The sequence below is a fragment of the Mustelus asterias genome, chromosome 9 (genome assembly GCF_964213995.1).
Source record: "Mustelus asterias chromosome 9, sMusAst1.hap1.1, whole genome shotgun sequence".
Taxonomy (NCBI): domain Eukaryota; kingdom Metazoa; phylum Chordata; class Chondrichthyes; order Carcharhiniformes; family Triakidae; genus Mustelus; species Mustelus asterias.
In genome coordinates, this window is record NC_135809.1 from 3,018,379 (window position 1) to 3,039,394 (window position 21,016).

At 42.4% G+C, this 21,016-nt stretch overlaps 1 protein-coding gene and 1 pseudogene across 20 annotated transcripts in view; one reads left to right on the top strand and one right to left on the bottom strand.

Moving 5' to 3' along the window:
- ppp1r12a (protein phosphatase 1, regulatory subunit 12A) overlaps positions 1-21,016 on the bottom strand; it is a 196,279-nt gene that overhangs the window by 139,958 nt on the left and 35,305 nt on the right. The gene's annotated exons all lie outside the window — the stretch shown is intronic.
- Positions 7,067-7,534, top strand: LOC144499014 (large ribosomal subunit protein uL14 pseudogene; annotated as a pseudogene).

Consider the following 21,016-nt stretch of genomic DNA (forward strand, 5'->3'; position numbering starts at 1 on the left):
GTAACAACATTCAAGCTCGGTACCACGCAGTCTGCCTAATCAGCACTCTGTCCACCAGCTGAAAAATCCCTTTCCTCCACCAGTAACATACTTTGGGTTGCAGTCATTGCTATTTACAGCAAGCACTACAAAGTGTCATCAAGTTTGGATTTTAACAATGAAAAAGGGAGGTGGCTAATCAGAAATTACCAATGGCTGAACATTTTACGCCAACACTATTTATTGAGAATGACAATCAGCTCAGGTGCCATTTTGCATTTTCTCCAATTCATGGCTTTCTTATAAGACAGGCAGACCTCCAGTTAAAGTACTCAAATATGGTCAAATTTTAATGCTGGGCTCAAGCCAGATATGATAAAGTCTCTCGCAGGCATCAAAAAGGGACGTTGGTTCCTTTTTCAAAAAAAAGAAATATTGCATCTACCGATCTGTACAGACATTACTCAGATTTTCTTTTAGTTCTAATCTTAATGGCAATGTTTATTCTATATGTGCTACCATAGAGATCAACTGCTTTATGGGGAGTGAGCCTTGGGTTCAGTAACAGCAAGAGTCAAGAGATGCAGGGCTGGAACGTACTTCTGACGGTCCGAGCGACTGGAAACAGGAAGCCCAACTTTTTTTGCAGGTTCACATCCACCTCTCAGGTGTGGGCATCTTAGAATAGAAGCATAGAATCCCTACAGTAAAGGAGACGGCCATTCGGCCCATCGAGTCTGCACCGACCACAAGCCCATCCAGACCCTATCCTCATAACCCCACATATTTACCCTGATAATCCCCTTGACGCTAAGGAGCAATTCAGCATGGCCAATCCACTTAACCTGCACATCTTTGGATTGTGGGAGGAAACCGGAGCACCCAGAGGAAACCCACGCAGACACGGGAGAACATGCAGACACCGCACAGACAGTGACCCGAGGCTGGAATTGAACCCGGCTCCCTGGCATTGTGAGGCAGCAGTGCCAACCACCGTGCCACCCCACACCCTTCTGCCAATTACATGCATTACGGATGGCCATCAATTTATCCTGCTGTATGGAAATTGTATGAGGTCCTCACTTTAATTTTCCTTGTTTTAAATCACTGATTTAACATCTTGCTTTCAATGGTGCTGGCATTCGCGGTTAGCATTGTGTACTCGCAATTACATCAATTCAAGCCAGTCAAACATAGGGTTGCCAAATACAACTGCTGCCATTTTGGAGTGGCCTCTCCAGCATCCTTGAGGCCGCTGACCTTCTCATTCACTGCCACTCTAGCTTGGGGGTTACTTCCATTACCCTGCAACTCAAAATTGCTTGTTCTGTAGCCTGATTTCTGTCTTCTGTCATTCAAACAGGTGGCGCATGGGGGGCAGTCAGCAGGAGTGTTGAGGAGCAGGTGAGGCAGTGAGCATGACAGTCAATAAGCCAGAGTTATGTAGGGAGAGGATATTGCTTTAATATTTTGAATTGATTTTAAATGTTAGTTTACCAACATAGCAATTTAGCGATGTACAGTATTTAAACTTGGTATTGTTTTATTTTGTCTGACATGAAATTCAGCAATGTTCAGTGTTTAAACTCAGGCTTCTTTCTCATGGGAAAGTCCTATAGAACCAATGGGCAAACCTGATTCACTTCATGTTGTTTTGAATTAATGTTGTACTTGTCAGGAATACAACCACAACATTGAGGAATTACTGTAACCATTATAAAAGATGGTTACAGCCATGGAACATATATTCACATTGGGGTCAAACAGGTAATCAGCTTGTGAACCTTGCCAATGATCCACAATTTTCTCCTTTGCAAGTGTGTGAAGATAAGAAAACTGAAGATAGCTTGTCAAAAAAATCATTTAATTTTATGAAAGTAGTCAATGGTAGTAAAACTGTCGAACGTGAAGTAAACATGTATTTCTTACAAAACTATTAAAAAGCTGTGACGACATATTACTAAGTATTCTGATCAGCTGCTAAAATTAATGTCTTAATATACAGGTTTATTTCTCTACATCACAGACGTAAGAAAGAATGAAAATGGATAGTAGGCATTCTATAACAGTTACAAAATACAGCCATTTCTGGCAAACTCAACTTTGTTATTCATTCTCACAAATTGCAACGTGACTGGAATTATTAAGGAGACCACGTACAATGTTATTCGACAATACAAGTTCAGTTTTGCAATGGAAAGCCGCCAAGGTCTAATTTGTTTAAGGTGAAAGAGTTCAGTGCAAATTAGTTCACAGCAAACCACAGTGACATTCCTCTCTGCCATATCAGTACTTTTACCCTGTTCTTTGCTAGTTTTACCATATAATTAGTTGCTGCACAGAACGAACAAATTCAGACTTCTCCCAACAGTTCAATGATAAACGAATCAGTGCGCGCAGAACCAAAGTCCCACTTTGATCAATATTTCACTGACACGAGACCAACAAAGCATAGATGCTTCCCTCACATGTAACAGCAACTCATAAAACCATCTGCCATGACTTATAGCAAGCTTCAAGGAATCAGACTGTCCAAATAATTACTAGTACCCGAATTTGAAATTTGCATGTGCAGGAAAAAGGACCAGAGTTTCAACTGAGCCAAAGGCCATTTTCGGGTGGAAATTTTCAAAAAGTTCTTCTCCATCATTGATGACATAAACTCCTGGATAAATTTGTGGCGATCAAAACCTTGGATTAATTTATGAACTAATTAAAACTTGCAATTAAATTGTGTGTGTCAAAACCCTAAAATAAACCAAGATTGGGCAAATGGCCTTCAAAACTATCTTCTGAATGCAGGAACATTGAATGGAGATGGAATTCAAATTGGTGTTTGAGAGATTGCATACAATACCTGCCATCTCTAACATGAGCTGTCATAAACTATGAAAATCATTCCTTTTCCTGTTGGGAGATTTGACTGTGTACCAAAAAAATTCAATGCAATTCATCCTCAGTCTCCAGAAGAATTATAGAACACAACGTGGATCAAGGGGAACCTGAAGATGTGGTGTACTTAGATTTCCAGAAAACATTTGCCAACATGCCACATCCAAGATTACTACATTAAATAAGAGCTTGTGGTGTTTCTATGCTTGATCATGATTCAAATTGAATGCCCCAATGTCTGTCTCAAATCACAAATGTTGTTGCCTTTGTCTAGAGTGAAGACAGAGGGATGCAAAATCTGTTCAATTCATTTGCCTTTTTCCCCATTTTCCATTATTAATTCCCCAGACTCACTATAGAGGAGCAACAGCCACTTCATTACTCTTTTTTTTAAAAATGTGTCAAAAATCCTGGGTTTTTTGTATTTCAAGCTAACTTGCTCTCGTACTCAATTACTCCCTCGTTTTTCGCCGTTCCTTGCTTTTATTACATTGTCCAAAGCTGACAGAATGGGCCAAAAGGCCTGCCTCTACGCTGTAACAATTCTGTGATCCTGGCAGTAAACTTTGCAGAAATGTGCCATTTTTCTTTCAATTTGATACCATCTTTATTTTCCTGAGTGAACCATGTCCTTCCACAAGAGTCCTTATATCACACTGGAATGCATCTTCGCTGAGTGCTACAATCATTGACTGAAGTGAATTGTATCCCAATATAGCTGAGTTACAACCACCAGTTAAAGTCGACCAAAGTGGCAGCATTTCATTTGCAAACTCTGGATGAAACTCATATTAAAGAGAGCATTTTAAAAGTCGAAGCATAATTACTGGGGCAAGTGACAAGAGGAGCCATTTTAATGTCCCTTCTGATTTTTTTCCAAATTAATTAGATTTCCTTCATCTGCGTAATTCAATAACAGAAAAAAATCCACTTGGATAACACTTCCATTAACTCCTTTGATAACCTATTGACACAGACTTCCATGGGATGGGAAAATTCCATGCAAATATCGCGCTCAAACACAAAGGTTAATTAAGTACCGAGAATAAGACATCATGTCAATCTACGTGCAATATTTTGTTGGGGTGGGGGGGAATAAATGAGGGGGGGGGGAAAGAGAGATGGAGAGAAAGGAGAGAAAAAAAGCTCTGTGAATTTCCACTTGAATTAATTCCACTCTACTGTATAACACACCAAACTTTCTCCTGGAGATGGTCACAAAAGTGTAAAATTTTATTTTAAAAATGCTAACTCCAATTAACAACTTCTGGACGCCATGGTGGTTTTACTTTTTGTGCAAAGCACAATTTATCCAGAGGCACAACTGCAACACAAAGATAGTAACATCTCACTAAAGAAATTAGTCAAGCATATTGAATAACCAGGATTTGATTCTGCTAGGAATGTTAACTTGGTTTCTATCGAGAATCGACAAAAACTTAGAAACATAGACACAAGTAGGCCATATGGGCTTTCGAGCCTGCCCCACCATTCATTTTGATCTTGGCTGATTGTCGAATGCAATATCCTGATGCCTCCTTCCTCCCATGTCCCTTGATCCCTTTAGCCCCAAGAGCTGTATGTAATTTCTTCTTGAAATCAGACATTTTAGCCTCAATTACATTGTGTTAGTGAGTTCCACACATTCACCACCCTCTGGTTGATGAAATTTCTCCTTACAATGACCTTACACTCACTCAAGCTGCCAAGTGCAGCAAGTGTCGGCTATCAGAGAGACCATAGATTTTTCAGACTTCCCCAAAGCAGTTGCACTTTTCATCATGAGATCAACTACAAGTGTCATGTGAAATCCAGGAGTCAGACAAAACCAGCTCAAAGCCGAGGCACCGACATTCGATTTGTGCTTATATTTCTTGCTGGTTTTTCCCCACATGAAATGCATGGGTCTAGACTCCAGAGCAATGTTCCCTCTAATATGTTAATGCTCCACAATCAGGAATGTGCTGCCAAAGGAACAAAATAGGCCGTGCACAAGCAGTGGTCCACTTAAAATATGCAATTGTAAGTTAAGAACATAAGAACTAGGAGTAGTAGGCCATCTGGCCTCTCGAGCCTGCTCTGCCATTCAATATCATGGCTGATCTTTTTGTGGACTCAGCTCCCGCCCGCTCACCATAACCCTTAATTCCTTTACTGTTCAAAAATTTATCTATCCTTGCCTTAAAAACATGCAATGAGGTAGCCTCAACTGCTTCACTGGGCAGGGAATTCCACAGATTCACAACCCTTTGTGTGAAGAAGTTCCTCCTCAACTCAGTCCTAGATCTGCTTCCCCTTATTTTGAGGCCATGCCCCCTAGCTCTAGTTTCACCCGCCAGTGGAAACTTCCCTGCTTCTATCTTATCTATTCCCTTCATAATCTTATGTTTCTATAGGATCTCCCCTCATTCTTCTGAATTCCAATGAGTATAGCCCCAGTCTACTCAGTCTCTCCTCATAAGCCAACCCTCCCAACTCCGGAATCAACCTCATGAATCTCCTCTGCATCCCCTCCAGTGCCAGTATATCCTTTCTCAAGGAGACCAAAACTGTACACAGTACTCCAGGTGTGGCCTCACCAGCACCTGAAACAGCATAACCTCGCTGTTTTTAAACTCCATCCCTCCAGCAATGAAGGACAAAATTCCATTTGCTTTCTTAATTACCTGCTGCACCTGCAAACCAGATTCCTGCACAAGGACACAAGAGTATAAAAGTTGGGGTCTGATGTTGCAGATGTATAGAACGTTGGTTCGGCCGCATTTGGAATACTGCGTCCAGTTCTGGTCGCCACACTACCAGAAGGACGTGGAGGCTTTGGAGAGAGTACAGAGGAGGTTTACCAGGATGTTGCCTGGTATGGAGGGGCTTGGTTATGAGGAGAGATTGGGGAAACTGGGGTTGTTCTCCTTGGAAAGACGGAGGATGAGGGGAGACTTAATAGAGGTGTATAAAATTATGAAAGGCATGGATAGGGTGAACGGTGGGAAGCTTTTCCCCGGGTCGGTGGTGACGTTCACGAGGAGTCATAGGTTCAAGGTGAAGGGGGGGAGGTTTAACACAGATATCAGAAGGACATATTTCACACAGAGGGTCGTGGGGGCCTGGAATGTGTTGCCGGGCAAGGTGGTGGAGGCGGACACACTGGGAACGTTTAAGACTTATCTAGACAGCTATATGAACGGAGTGGGAATGGAGGGATACAAAAGAGTGGTCTAGTTTGGACCAGGGAGCGGCGCTGGCTAATTGTTTCTCGTTTCAAGGCTTCATTCTATGATCATCTTGCTGGTGCCAGTACAGAGCGAGACTGCGGATAGTTGGGAACCTGTCTCGGGGGCAGGGAATTCATATGGTGTTCGTGGAAGTGGAAATGACTAGGGTTGGGAAGCATTTTCCGATCAGGGCCATTGTGATCTCCTGGACTCGTTTCGATCGCCTCAGGGGGTCGGAGAGGAATTTCCCAGATTTTTTTTTCCCCATATTGGCCCTGGGGTTTTTCACTCTGGGTTTTCGCCTCTCCCTGGAGATCACATGGTCTGGAATGGGGGGGTGGGGGCGAGTTAATAGGTTGTAATGAACAAAGCATCGTAGCTGTGAGGGACAGCTCGGTGGATAGGATATTGGTATGTAGATAGGCTGGAAAATTGGGCGGGGATCCTGGATTCAATCTTGGACCGGGGAGCGGCGCGGGCTTGGAGGGCCGAAGGGCCTGTTCCTGTGCTGTGTTGTTCTTTGTTCTTTGACACCCAGGTCCCTCTGCACTGCAGCATGCTGCAATTTTTTGCCATTTAAATAGTCCAAGTTAATCTTAATGGGACTATGCAGTGCAACGCAGTGCAACAAATGGGCTGCAGAGAGCCAAGGAAAATTTAAAAACTTGGGTGATGTGGGTAAATTGTAATTGAGAATATTAAACAAGAATCTGAAGTTCTGTTATCCTTGATTTAAATTACATCAGGCTCTCAAGACTTAACAGCATACATGCCTCATGACCTAAGGCGCAGTGGTTAACACTGCTGCCGTTCAGCGCCAGGATCCTGGATTCGATTCTGGCCTTGGGTGACTGTGTGTGGAGTTTGCACATTCTCCTCGTGTCTGCATGGGTCTCCCCCGCCACCACCTCAACCTCAGAATTAAGTCCAACACTACGCCGTTCCTTGTTGGACCCTCTGCAGATTGACCTAAAAAGTTTGATATGCGCACGTCTCCAGTGTACCCCATGATCCAATGCACTCACTGTTTCCCTGAACCACAATACCCGAGAGGATGCGGTGGTTCGTCCAGAGCCAAATTTCACATCTCCTTCTGCCTCCCTGCAGGGCTCTGATCAACTGCGTCGATAACACAGGTGCTAAGAACCTGTGCATCATCTCTGTCAAAGAGATCAAGGGGCGTTTGAACAGGCTACCAGCTGCGAGCATTGGCGATATGGTCATGGCAACTGTTAAGGGCAAACCACAGCTCAGGAAAAAGATGCATCCAGTAGTAGTGATACAGCAGAGGAAAGCATGCCGGAGAAAAGACCGGGTCTTCCTCTATTTTGAAGACAATGCAGGGGTGATCGTGAACAGAGAAATGAAAGGTTCTGCAATCACAGCTTGTTGCCAAAGGATGTGCAGATCTGAGGCCCACGATTGCTTCCAATGTTGGAAGCATTGCATAACAATTGTAAAAGTTTCCTGCAACGGTATCTGCAGTCCAAGAAAGAAAAATTGTCCGGTGCACATTTCAAGGAGTCCACTCCATCTATCTGATCCCTTAACACTATGTCTTGTTGGGAAAGAGGAAAACTATGAAATGGTGAACAGTTTTTACTGTTATTTATCATTTGATGACAATATATTACCTGATAAAGTTCAAATCAATCGGTTTTGTGAGCCATGTTTTAAATTTGCTTAAAATTACGACATCAAGACTTCACCCTACAAGTGTACAGCCCTGTCCAGCAACCAGAGTTTGGAATTGCAAAATCTACACTTGTACTGCTGAGTGTTTGAACTGTTAATATGGACTGGTTTGTGCACCGTTACATTAAAGTAACCAAAATCCTTGCAGAAAAATGGCGAAACAGCCGTTTGAAGATTTTTAAAGCCCATTATGCACCTTAATAGAAATATGAATTTGAATAAAATAATCACATTTAATTTCAACTAATACTGGAGCTTGATGATAATAAATATATATTACAAGCAAACAACCTGGCAAATACTAGGGCAGTGTTGACTGCAGATTAATAACTGCCAGCTCTATTCATAGTACTCCCAATTATATCAATGCTAACTAGTCACAAGAGACAGGAGCCATTGCCAAACAAGGTGACTTTGTCATCTACTTCTGGAAGCCTGCTGGTTCTGACACGTCAGTTACCCTGGCTTCAGCACATTTGACCTCTTAGCCCATCCCAGATTGCTGGTTTACACTAAAATTTAAGACAATAGCCAAAGTCCATTGATGCAATTGAACACAAGATTGCCACAACATGCATTTATATAGCACCTCTGACATCCCAACAGGCCTAAGGGGGAAACAAATGATGCAAGTTAAAAAGGACAAGTTAAGAGCAACAATCAAACGCTTGTTCAGAACTAAGTTTAAAAGATGAGGGAGGGGAGGAATTGCTGAGGGATTGAGAGAGAGAAATCTAGCCCGCGTAGTTTTAGGCAGCTGAAGACAGAACTACCAACACTGGGTCGAAGAAGAGTGTGTACAAGTTGTAGAGTGGGAAAAGGAGAGCTGAGGCAAGAAACAAGAGGGAAGAACATTGATTGCAAATCCGGGATAGACACAAGGCAAGGCCACAGCTTAAAATTCTCATCATTTTGCTTGAGTTAACTTAGATTCTGGGGAAACTGAATCAATATAGAACGGGCAACAGCGGTGGGCAAGCAGGACTTGGCACAAGATAGCATAACGGTACTGTTATTCTTACGAACCTGCAGCACAACTTTTAATCATAGAATCCATACCGTGCAGAACACACGAACACTCATACAGAGAAGGTGCAAATTCCACATACACAGTGACACAAGGCTGGAATTGAACCCGGGTCCCTGGCACTGCGATGCAGCACTGAGCCGCCATGCCGCCTTAAATTAACAATTGGTATAATTTGTATTCCCTTTGTTACACTATCGCATCGAGACATGCACCTTCCAATTAATAAGTGACCTGCCTATTTTTTTAGACCAACTGCATTACCTCACTTGTGTTTATCAACATTTGCCAATTATTTGATCATTGTACATGTTTATTGATGTCCTCCTATAATTTGTTACCACCTACCTCAACATGTCAACGAACCCGCCCCAACATGTCATTCTCAAATAGAGTAGTGCTTTTAATTCCAACGTCTAAATAATTGTGAACAGCAGTAGTTCCACCACTGATCCTGATGGAACACCCTTCCCATCTTCTGCCACTCTGAATAATTACTCTTCAGTCCCACTTTGCGTTTTGTGTCTTCAAACCAGCTAACAATTCATTCTGCCACTTTTCCCCTGAATCCACATTCTCTTAACTTATTAGTCCATTATGGGTCACCTCATCAAAAGCCTTTTGAAAATCCAGATAAATTCTATCTATTGCATGACTGTACGAGTGCATTACTATAGTTTACACTTCGTTACCTCATCAAAAATTTCACATGGTGGTTCAGCAAGATTTCCTTTTGCATTGCATGCTGACTATTCTTTATGTTACTTCTCATTTCTTAATAGTCTTCTATTTTCTTCTTTCTTCAGGATTTTATTCCTTTTCTGACCATGTAAGTTTAGATAACAGGTCTATAAATGCCTGGCATGTTCTGGCCCTTCTAAGCACAAGAAACACTTCAGCTACCAGTCAGTTCACCGAACTAATATTTAGCAATACCTCTGCTAGCTCATCCCATATTCTTTGAAAATAAGTGGGCAAAATCCATCCTAACCAGGGGCCTTATCCTCTTGGCTTAATTACTTTATTCAATACATCCATTTCATTTTAAATGCACTTATTAATCATGGTTATCTGGTCTATCTCCGTAGTCAAGACCAAAGTGGAACAATCATTTAGTATATCTGCCATTATCCATGGTTTTATCCTGTCTATCGCATATCAATTTTAGCCCCATCACTTTTTTCATGTGCCTGTAAAATATTTCAATGCTTTGTTTTATTTTCCTTCATTAATGTCAATAACTTTCCCCTGTGCTGTCCTGTTTTTGACTTTTCTCCTACCCTCTTCACATTCTCTCTTACCCTGCAATCCTCCACTATCTACAAACTTAATGCATGCTTCTTTCCGAGCCCTCACTTATTCCCTTTTGCCCTTATTCATTCCCAAAGTCCCAATACTGTTTAATTGTCCTTTCCTTTCAAGGGAGAGAGCAGACATAAAGAGGCTACCAAGGGTCTTGGATAGGCTAGGTGAATAGACAGATTGACAAACAGAAAACAACGTGGGAAAATATATGAAATTGTCCATTTTGGCAGGAGCAACATAGAAACATTGTTTCAATGGTGAGACATTGCAGTGCTCTGAAAGGCAGAGGGATCCGAGTGTCCAAGTGCATGAACCACAAAATAATAGCATGTCGGTCCAGCAGGTAATGAGAAAATCTAATACAAAATTCCTAATTGCAAGGGGGATTGAATACAAAAATAGTGAGGTTATGCTTCAATTATACAGAGCATTACTAAAACCACATTTGGAGCACTGCATACAGAATTGATCCCCTTATTTAAGGAAAAATATAACCACAATGGTTGTGTTCAGAGAAGGTTTAACTCAACCAATATCTGAAACAGGCAGGGTGCCTCATCAGCAAAGATTGGACAGGTGAGCCTTGTATCCGCTGGAGTTTAGAGGAGTAAAGTGGCAACTTGATTAAAACAAAAGATCCTGAGGGCTCTTGACAGGGTGGATGTGGGGAGGATGTTTCCTCTTGTCGGAGACTCTGGAATGAGGGGTCACGGTTTAAAAATAACCATTTAAAACTGATTTAAGATAGAAGAATGTTCTCTCAGGTGGTCGTGAGACTTTGGAACTCTCTTCCTCAAAAGGCAGTGGAACCTGAGTCTTTGAATACAAACACAAACTAGAAGCAGGTGCAGGCCATTTGGCCCTTTGAGCCTGCTCCGCATTCATTTTGATCATAGCTGATCAACGAATTCAATATCCTGATCCCCCCTTCCTCCCCATATCTCTTGATCCCTTCAGCCCCAAGAGCTATACCTAATTTCTTCTTGAAATCTCACAACCTTCTGGCCTGAACTACACTCTCTGGTAGTGAATTCCAGACATTCACCACGTCCGGGTGAAGAAATTTCTCCTCACCTCAGTTCTCAAAGCTTTACCCCTTATCCTCAAACCATGACCCCTAGTTCTGGACTCGCCCACCATTGGGAACATTCTTTCTGAATCTACCCTGTCGAACCCTGTTTGAATCTCTTCTAAAGCTCTTCTAAACTCCAGTGAATATAATCCTAATCGACTTGGTCTCTCCTTATATGACAGACCTGCCATCACAGAAATCAGCCTGGTAAGCCTTCGCTGCACTCCCTCTACAGCAAGTACATCCTTCCTCAGGAAAGGACACCAAAACTGCACACAATACTCCAGGTGTGGTCTCACCAATGCCCTACACACTTGTAGCAAAACATCCCTATCCCTTTGCTCAAATCCTTTCACTATGAAGGCCGACGTACCATCTGCCTTCTTTACTGCTTGCTGTATCTGTGCGCTTACTTTCAGCGGCTGGTCTCGTTGAGTATCCACCTCTCTCAATTTACACCCATTCAAGTAATGTCTTCCTATTATTGCTACCAAAGTGGATAACCTCATTCATCCACATTATATTGCATCTATCATGCCCACTGTCATCCTGTCTAAATCACGCTGAAGCATCTCTGCTTCCTCCTCACAGTTCATCCTCCCATCCAACTTGTTATCATCGGCAAATTAGGAAATCATACATTCAGTTCCATCTTGATAATCAAGGGGGTGAAAGGCTATCCGGGGGTAGGTGGGAAAGTGGAGTCAAGGTGACAGATTAACAATGATCTTATTAAATGGTGGGTCAAGCTCAAGGCCTACTCCTGCCCCTAATGTCATATGAACATATGACTATATTTTCCCTGCACTCTGTTCAGAGTTTTAAAATATTCCCATTACGATGCTATATCACTCAGTCAAGGTTTGTTGTGCATTTGTTGGCCTTCAAGATGGCGCCAGAGGGTGGAGACTTCTTGCGAGTTGTGTCCAGCATACCCTCGAAATCTTTTACTCTCATTCTATGCTTTTAAAACTACTACATTCTGCACCCTCTCCTTTCCTTCTTTGTCTGTATAGCGCAAAAGAGACAATATTTTTCACTGCATACTAATATATATGACAGTAATAAATCAAATCATTGTTTTCCTGGGTTCTATTCTCTGCCCTTCAAAGATCAACTTTTCTCCAATTTATGAACTTAGTGTTAGTTATATTTGGGCTCTTTGCTGTCATCACCTGAAAAGATATGATGTTATGGATGCCACAACTGACATGTTCCCTTACTTGACTTCGATCATTTACTCTCTCATACCCAATGAATAGATCCAATAGCAAATCTTCCCTTGCTGGAGTTCCACACATATTGTACTGATCTGGGATGATGGCAAACTTCAATTTTACCTTTTACTTATGTCCTTAACCTACTTCTTTCGATCAACTGATATCAGGACAATTGGAATCATTCATGATTATTCTGCAAACTACTTTCTTTAAATTCAAATCCCTAATTTACCCACATATTTCTTCTTCCTTCCACTATTTGGTGGTCTGCAGTTTACATCCACTGGCAAGATCCATCTTTTATTATCTTTGATCTGTTGTTTAGGCTGATTATGTTTCTAATAGATCCCTTCCCAACCTCCTAAACACCCTCCCCCATCTGACTGGCATAAAGCCTTTGCCAGGCTGTGTCCTCAGCTCCTTACTAAACTCCTCATACAACTGTGGCCAAATTTCCACCCAATTTGATTTTCAAGTTTGCTGATGACACCACCGTAGTATGTTGCATCTCAAACTATGACAAGAAACAGGAAAGAGACAGAGAACTGGTGCGACAATAATAATTTCCCCCTCCATGTCAACAAACAAAGGAGATAGTCGTCGCCTGCAGGAAGCATAGTGGAGAACATGCCCCTGTCGACATCAAAGGGGACGAAGTAGAAATGGTCAAGAGTTAAGTTTTCAGGTGTCCAGATCACCAAAAACCTGTCCTGGTGCGTCCACATGGACTCTATTGTTAAACAAGGCCACCATCGCCTTCAGTTTCTCAGAAGACTAAGCAAATTTGGCATGTCTCTCACCAACAGATACACCATAGAAAGCATTCTTTCTGGTTGTATCACAGCTTGGTATGGCTCCTGCTCTGTCCAGGACTGCAAGAAACTACAAAGGGTTGTGAACGAAGCCCAATCCATCACTCAAACCAGCCTCCCATCCATTGACACCGTCTACACTTCCCGTTGCCTCGAAAAAGCAGCCAGCATAATTAAGGATCCCACACACCCCAGACATACTCTCTTCCACCTTCTTCCGTCGGGATGGAGATATAAAAGTCTGAGGACACATACCAACCAACTCAAGAACAGCTTCTTCCATCAGCTGCCATCAGACTTTTGAATGGACCTACCTCGCACTAAGTTGATCTTTCTCTACACCCTAGCTTTGAATCTAACACTACATTCGGCACTCTCTCCTTTCCTTCTCTATGTACAGCATGCTTTGTCTGTATATCACGCAAGAAACAGGACTTTACACTGTATACTAATACATGATGTGGAGTTGTAGCTATTGGACTGGGGTAGGCACAGTAAGTAGCCTCACAACACCAGGTTAGAGTCCAACAGGTTTATTTAGTAGCATGAGCTTTTGGAGCGTTGCCCTTTCATCATGTGAGCCTCATCTGATGAAGGGGCAACGCTCCGAAAGCTCGTCCTACCAAATAAACCTGTTGGACTTAAACAGTGTTGTGAGACTACTTACTGTACTAATACGTGACAATAATAAATCAAATCAAAGCATCCCTATTTACCCTTTCTACTGAGACACAGATCCAATCATGGTTCTGGTGGAGTCAATCCCATTGGTGCATCTCCTTTCTGTTCTTGTGCCAGTATTGCATGGAAAGGAACTCCTCATTCATAACAGCCCTTTAGCTAGCCACATGGTAAATGGCCTTACCTGTTTGCTCCTTTGCCTAAGCCACATACAAATCAGCAATACTCCCAAGATTACCCTTATGCCCTGCCTTTTAGAGCGTAGCTCCTGATATTCTTTTAGAAAGGACCTCCTCGCTGCTCCTGACAACAAAACTCAACCTAACCCCTCCCTTTCCAACTTCCTCTCCAGCTGCCACAAGATAAACCTTAGCCTGGCAACAGGTAGGCAACAAATCCCTTCAGGGACTGCAGCATCTCATATGCTGAGTGTATGCCTAAACATAATGTTTGGTGCCAAAAAAATGATATAGTCATGTACATTGGATGTACTTGCATGCCACGATCTACAAGAGTAAATTGCTGCTCATGGAATCTTGGGTGTGGGACAAGCAATCTGACAGCACACAGGTGAAGTGTCAATAACTGTATGGAAGCTGACTCCCATGCCTTATTTAGATATCATGATGTGGAGATGCCGGCGTTGGACTGGGGTAAATCTCTACCAGCTCGACAGCAAACACTGCAGCTCTTACTTTATTTAGATATCACCATTGGACGACATGCAGATGAGGAAGACAGTCAAGATAGATCCTCGAGTCATTCCCAAAGATTGAGCAAGTGTGAGAAAAAACCTATCGACTACAATGATGTGGCACGCCATCCCAATGTCACTGCTGTACGTAGCTAGTGTACACAGATACATAGGCAGCAGCAAACAGCGGCAACATGAAAAATTGATTTGGAATGGTTGGTACTTCAAACTTTTCTTAGTCACAACAAGTTGTTGAATTTAAAAGGAATGAGATTTAATCAGAGGGACTACTGTGTGTGCAACACTAACAAATGTACATGTACAGTTGAAATAAAATAATTGAATTACATCTAGTCATTCACGTAGGTTTTGTGATTGCACTGAGGGAGTGGCCAGCGGTTATCAGTCCTCAACAGACACACAAGAGTAGCAGACTTGTGACAGAAATTAAAACAGCACAGTTGAACATATTCACATGCCTACTTCTGCAATTTCTACTTCACTGTGGTCCAACCTATGGTGGTAAGTATGGTCAAAGCAGAGGGGCAACTCCCTAATTCAAACAAACTGATCTTTAACCACAATGCATCGCTGTGTTAAACAGTTCAAGCCTCAAGCTATTTTGTTCCCACACAGCCTTGTAAAATCAGGATTTTAAGATGTAATCCATTGTTGCAGCTTTGTAATGAATAAAGGTTTTGTAATGAATAGGTTGCGAAGAGTCTGTGCAAATCATGTCTTCACGCCCACAATTAATTCAAAAGCCATTGATTGTGTGCATTAATGTGCCCTGAAATGATCAGGTTTTCTTTCTTTATGAATAGAGATATGTTTTAAATGCAAGTGAAAATGCCATTTCAATACACTTTAAAAGAAAACCCTCTACTGTATTCAAGTTTCTCACAAGAAAAGTGTTCTTAATGCCAAGGGCAACTTGGCACCAGAACCACTTGATGTACAAAAAAACTGACAAGATTTGATTCTGCCACAGATTTGCAAACAAGGACCCAAGAACTATCAATGCTCTAGCAACAGTTTTAGCAGTCACTGTTTGAACCAAGACTTTTAACAGGAAATTATACTTAATGGCCCTTACTACAACACGTCTCTTCTCAACAGGAAGTTATTGTGCATCACTAATTATAGCCAACTACAGTTTCCCTTTTCAGATAAACTCTTCACCGAATCTATGCCCCAACTTTGAACAAATTAAAATCAACAGTACTTAGCAAAACCAACATTGCACGTTCCACAACTACAGCTCAGGGTCAAACCAATTAAAAATTTTGCAATATAGCCAGACAAAGCGTTAAATCTAATCGGAATGCCTAAACACAAGCAACTGCATAGAAAACCCCAAACCTTCGAGCAAAAACTGCTTCACTGACTTATTCCAAAGGCCAGTTGAGTAGAAAAATGAACACAGCTAATTAAAGAAAATGTATTGATCAAAACTGCATTCGAGTTTAATTTGGCAGCCAGCAATGAGTTAATTGATTACTTTTCCTATCCAGTTACTTCAAGGCCTCAAAAAAGGAGAAAATTATCAATACTTGCGTTCTATTCTAAAAGCCCACTGCTGCAACTTCAGTTACATTGCAAAACGGTCTGGGAGCCCATGAAGACCTTGAAGCCTATAAGTGTTAGATGTTCTCCACTTGGACATTGTAATTGGTTCCTGTTCCGAGAAGCTGCTTTTGCATTTGCTTAGGTGTGAGGCGTAGGGTGTTCTCAGTGTGCTGCTCTCATGCACCCGATTCATCAATAATGGTCACAAATAAGACAAGATAAGATAATCAGTCTGTATAAAAATAACTCACTGCACTGACAATACCATCTTTGAACAATCAACTGGCACACCCATACACTTAACAGCATGTGTGGCCTGATAAATGACTAGTAATGAGTCATTTATATATATTATATACCTTAAGTCCATGAGCACTCTTCAGCAGTTGCACCAATCAAGTGTTCAAGCACAAAGTCAAAAAGAGCAAAATACAAAAATATCAGAATTTCTTTTGTTCTTTTATGGGATGTGGGCATCACTGGCTTGACCAACCTTCATTGTCCATCCCTAGTTGTCCTTGAGGTGGTGGTGGTGAACTGCCTTCTTGAACCACTGCATTGGAATCCTACAGTGCTGTGAGGGAAGGATTACAAAATGTAATCTTTTACATCCACCTGAGGGTGCAGGGACATGGTTTGATGTCTCATCTAAGTGTCTCTGCTCCAAGAATGCTGCATTCCTGAGGACCCTCAGGAACTACTCCACAGTCAGGTGTTAGGGAACACAGATCTTTATTCAATTTGCTCGCTCCACATGCCAAACGTTGACTGCCCATTCCGGGCGCTTTCCAACTGGACAAATCCAACCCGGCCAATTACCACCCCTTTGGTCTACTCTCGATCACGGGAAAAGTGATGGAAGGGATCAATGACACTATCAAACAATGACCTGTTGACATAACATAACTCAGAGCAGGAAACTTGCTCCTAGTTCTGATGAAACTGACCAAAATGAGATGGAGCAGTAAATAATCGAGACCAAGAAGCTCTTGTCCATCTTGGTTTAGCAGTGCTCAGGTCAATAAAATGTCATTGCTGTTTCTTGACTCCTTCGTCAGTTTTGTTCTGTGTATGGCAGGATATGCTTGAAGGATAAATCCCCAGGACCGGACAGGGTATTCCCACGGACCTTGAGGGAAGCTAGTGTTGAACTTGCAGGGGCCCTGGCAGACATATTTAAAATGTCAGTATTCACGGGCAAGGTGCCGGATGATTGGAGGGTGGCTCATGTTGTTCCGTTGTTTAAAAAAGGTTCCAAAAGAAATCCGGGAAATTATCGGCCAGTAAGTTTGACGTCGGTGGTGGGCAAGTTATTGGAAGGTGTGATAAGGGATAGGATCTACAAATATTTGGATAGACAGGGACTTATTAGGGAGAGTCAACATGGCTTTGTGCGTGGTAGGTCATGTTTGACCAATCTATTAGAGTTTTTCGAGGAGGTTACCAGGAAAGTGGATGAAGGGAAGGCGGTGGATGTTGTCTACCTGGATTTCAGCAAGGCCTTTGACAAGGTCCCTCATGGGAGGTTAGTTAGGAAGGTTCAGCCGCTGGGTATACATGGGGAGGTAGTAAATTGGATAAGACACTGGCTCAATGGAAGAAGCCAGAGAGTGGTTGTGGAGGATTGCTTCTCTGAGTGGAGGCCTGTGACTAATGGTGTGCCGCAGGGATCGGTGTTGGGTCCATTGTTGTTTGTCATCTATATCAATGATCTGGATGATAATGTGGTCAATTGGATCAGCAAGTTTGCTGATGATACAAAGATTGGAGGTGTAGTGGACAGTGAGGAAGGTTTCAAAGCTTGCAGAGGGATTTGGACCAACTAGAAAAATGGGCTCAAAAATGACAAATGGAATTTAACGCAGACAAGTGTGAGATATTGCACTTTGGAAGGACAAATCAAAGTAGAACGTACAGGGTAAATGGTAGGACTCTGAAGAGTGCAGTTGAACAGAGGGATCTGGGAATACAGGTACAGAATTCCCTAAAAGTGACGTCACAGGTGGATAGGGTCGTAAAGAGTGCCTTTGGTACATTGCCTTTATAAATCGGAGTATCGAGTATAAAAGTTGGAGTGTTATGGTAAGGTTATATAAGGCATTGGTGAGGCCGAATTTGGAGTATTGTGTACAGTTTTGGTCACCTAGTTACAGGAAGGATGTAAATAAGGTTGAAAGAGTGCAGAGAAGGTTCACAAGGATGTTGCCGGGACTTGAGAAGCTGAGTTACAGAGAGAGATTGAATAGGTTGGGACTTTATTCCCTGGAGCGTAGAAGATTGAGGGGAGATTTGATAGAGGTGTATAAGATTTTGATGGGTATAGATAGAGTGAACGCAAGCAGGCTTTTTCCGCTGAGGCTAGGGGAGAAAAAAACCAGAGGGCATGGGTTAAGGGTGAAAGGAGAAAAGTTTAAAGGGAATATTAGGGGGGCTTCTTCACGCAGAGAGTGGTGGGAGTGTGGAATGAGCTGCCGAATAAAGTGGTAAATGCGGGGTCACTTTTAACATTTAAGAAAAACTTGGACGGGTTCATGGATGAGAGGGGTGTGGAGGGATATGGTCCAAGTGCAGGTCAGTGGGACTAGGCATAAAATGGTTCGGCACAGACAAGAAGGGCCAAAAGGCCTGTTTCTGAGCTGTAATTTTCTATGGTTCTATGGACTGGATGGCCTTAACATGCTCTTGTTTCTTAGGTTCTTGTGGCATCTGCTTGAAACTGTACTGTCATCAGGTGAGACCAAGCTAAGCCTTAGGCCCTTTTTTAGTTAAACAGGAGTGGGGTGGAGAGTAATTGGAGGAAAACGTACCCAAAAGGAGAAGTTGATGATGAAAGGATTGTATAGGTTTTAATCAAATTTCAAACTGGTACAATCAACAGGCACTAATTAATTGTTGCTTAACAAGTAATCCAGAGATCCAGGGTAATGCTGTGGGGACCTGGGACAGATGGTGTAATTTAAAAACAATATATCTGGAATTAAAATTCTAACAATCATAAAACCATTGTCGAAATCCATCTGTTTCATTCCTGTTCCCTAGGGGAGGAAATCTGCTGTCCTTACCTGCTCTGGCCTGCATGTGACTTGGGACCCACAGCAATGTGGTTGACTTTTGAGTGCCCTCTGAATTCCTCTAGTTATGCCCTTAGATATAGGACATGAAATCTGATTGAAGTTCGGATATAAACCTTATAGTCAAAGAGTCTGGTGTTTACAGAACAAAAAGACGCCCTTTGATCCATCATGTCTGCATCAGACACGAAGCATCTACATATTCCAATTGCATTTGCCAGCACTTGGTCCGTCGCCTTACGTGCTTTGGCATTTCAAGTGCTCAATTAAATGCTTCTTAAATGTTGTACGGGTTTCTCCACCTCAGATTCACATATTGATCCCTCCCCTAAGGGGAAATGTTCTTTCCTATCTACCCTATGTCCCTCATAATTTTGTACACCTTTGAGGTCCCCTTTCAGCCTTTTAAGCTCTTAAGCAAAACCCCATCCAAAGCAGCCTCCCTTCACAGCTGAATTTCTCCAGCCCAGGCAACATCCTCGTGAATCACCTCTGCACCTTCTCCAGTGCAATCACATCCTTCCTTCTCCCTGCTGCAAGTGATGCATGCTCAGCCATGCATCCCAACATGATTATGGGTTATCCACATGTCTCAGACAGCAATTTCCTCTAAATTGAAAGACGATGCGCTTAAGCACATTATCAAAGCTGTGTCAGTACAATCCTGGGCATTGCCTTCTCGTGAATGCCAAGGCCCTGCCTGGTTGCTCAAGGGAACATGAAAATGCTTCATGTTCCAAAGCAGAGCCACAAGTTCTACTGGGCCAGACCCCAGAAACAGATCAACTTGCAATTCATCTGCCAAAGTTCGCTTGGCCTAAAATTATGTTCTTCAATACATCAAGAGTGGCCACATGTCAAAGGAATTAATTATGCAAGGTCTTGGAAAGTTTGGGGGCATGATCAGTCACTCAGTAAATACTGATTCTTTCCTACCCGTGAAACACTGCAATATCCCACAGGTCTACATGGCATACTAGTCAGGGTCAAATCATGGGCAGCTTCCTGATTCAGAAACTATTTTACACTGAAGTGCAAATTTCTCAGGCATCAGATTTTAGGCATGTATGACAATGTTCCTCTTTTCAATTTGATGTTCTATGCGGGTGGTATGCATTGACTTGTGTTACATTTCAGAATAGTGTGTCGTGGTCAGGGTTGTCATTGAACAATTCCACAGTAACATTTTAAATGGCAAAACATTTACTTGTTTTATCCCTCACCTTTTCATGTTGGTAAAACTGCCTCGAGATGCAAAGAGACCTTGGTACCATGAGATTGGATTTTTTGTCACATGTCCTAGTATACAGTGAAAAGTATTATTTCTTGCGCATGATGCAGACAAAGCATACCGTTCATAGAGAAGGAAAGGAGAGAGTGCAGAATGTAGTGTTACAGTCATAGCTAGGGTGTAGAGAAAGATAAAATTAATGCAAGGTAGGTCCATTCAAAAGTCTGGTGGCAGCAGAGAAGCTGTTCGAGCCGATTGGTACGTGTCCTCAGACCTTTGTATCATTTCCCAACCAAAGGAGGTGAAAGAGTGTACATCCGGGGTGCTTAATTATGCTGGCTGTTTTTCCGAGCCAGCGGGAAGGATAGACAGTGTCAATGGATGGGAGGCTGGTTTGAGTGATGGACTGGGCTTCGTTCACAACCCTTTGCAGCTCCTTGTGGTCTTGGATAGAGCAGGAGCCATACCAAGCTGTGATACAACCAGAAAGAATACTTTCTATGGTGCATCTGTAAAACGTTGGAGTGTGTCGTAGTGGACATGCCAAATCTCCTTC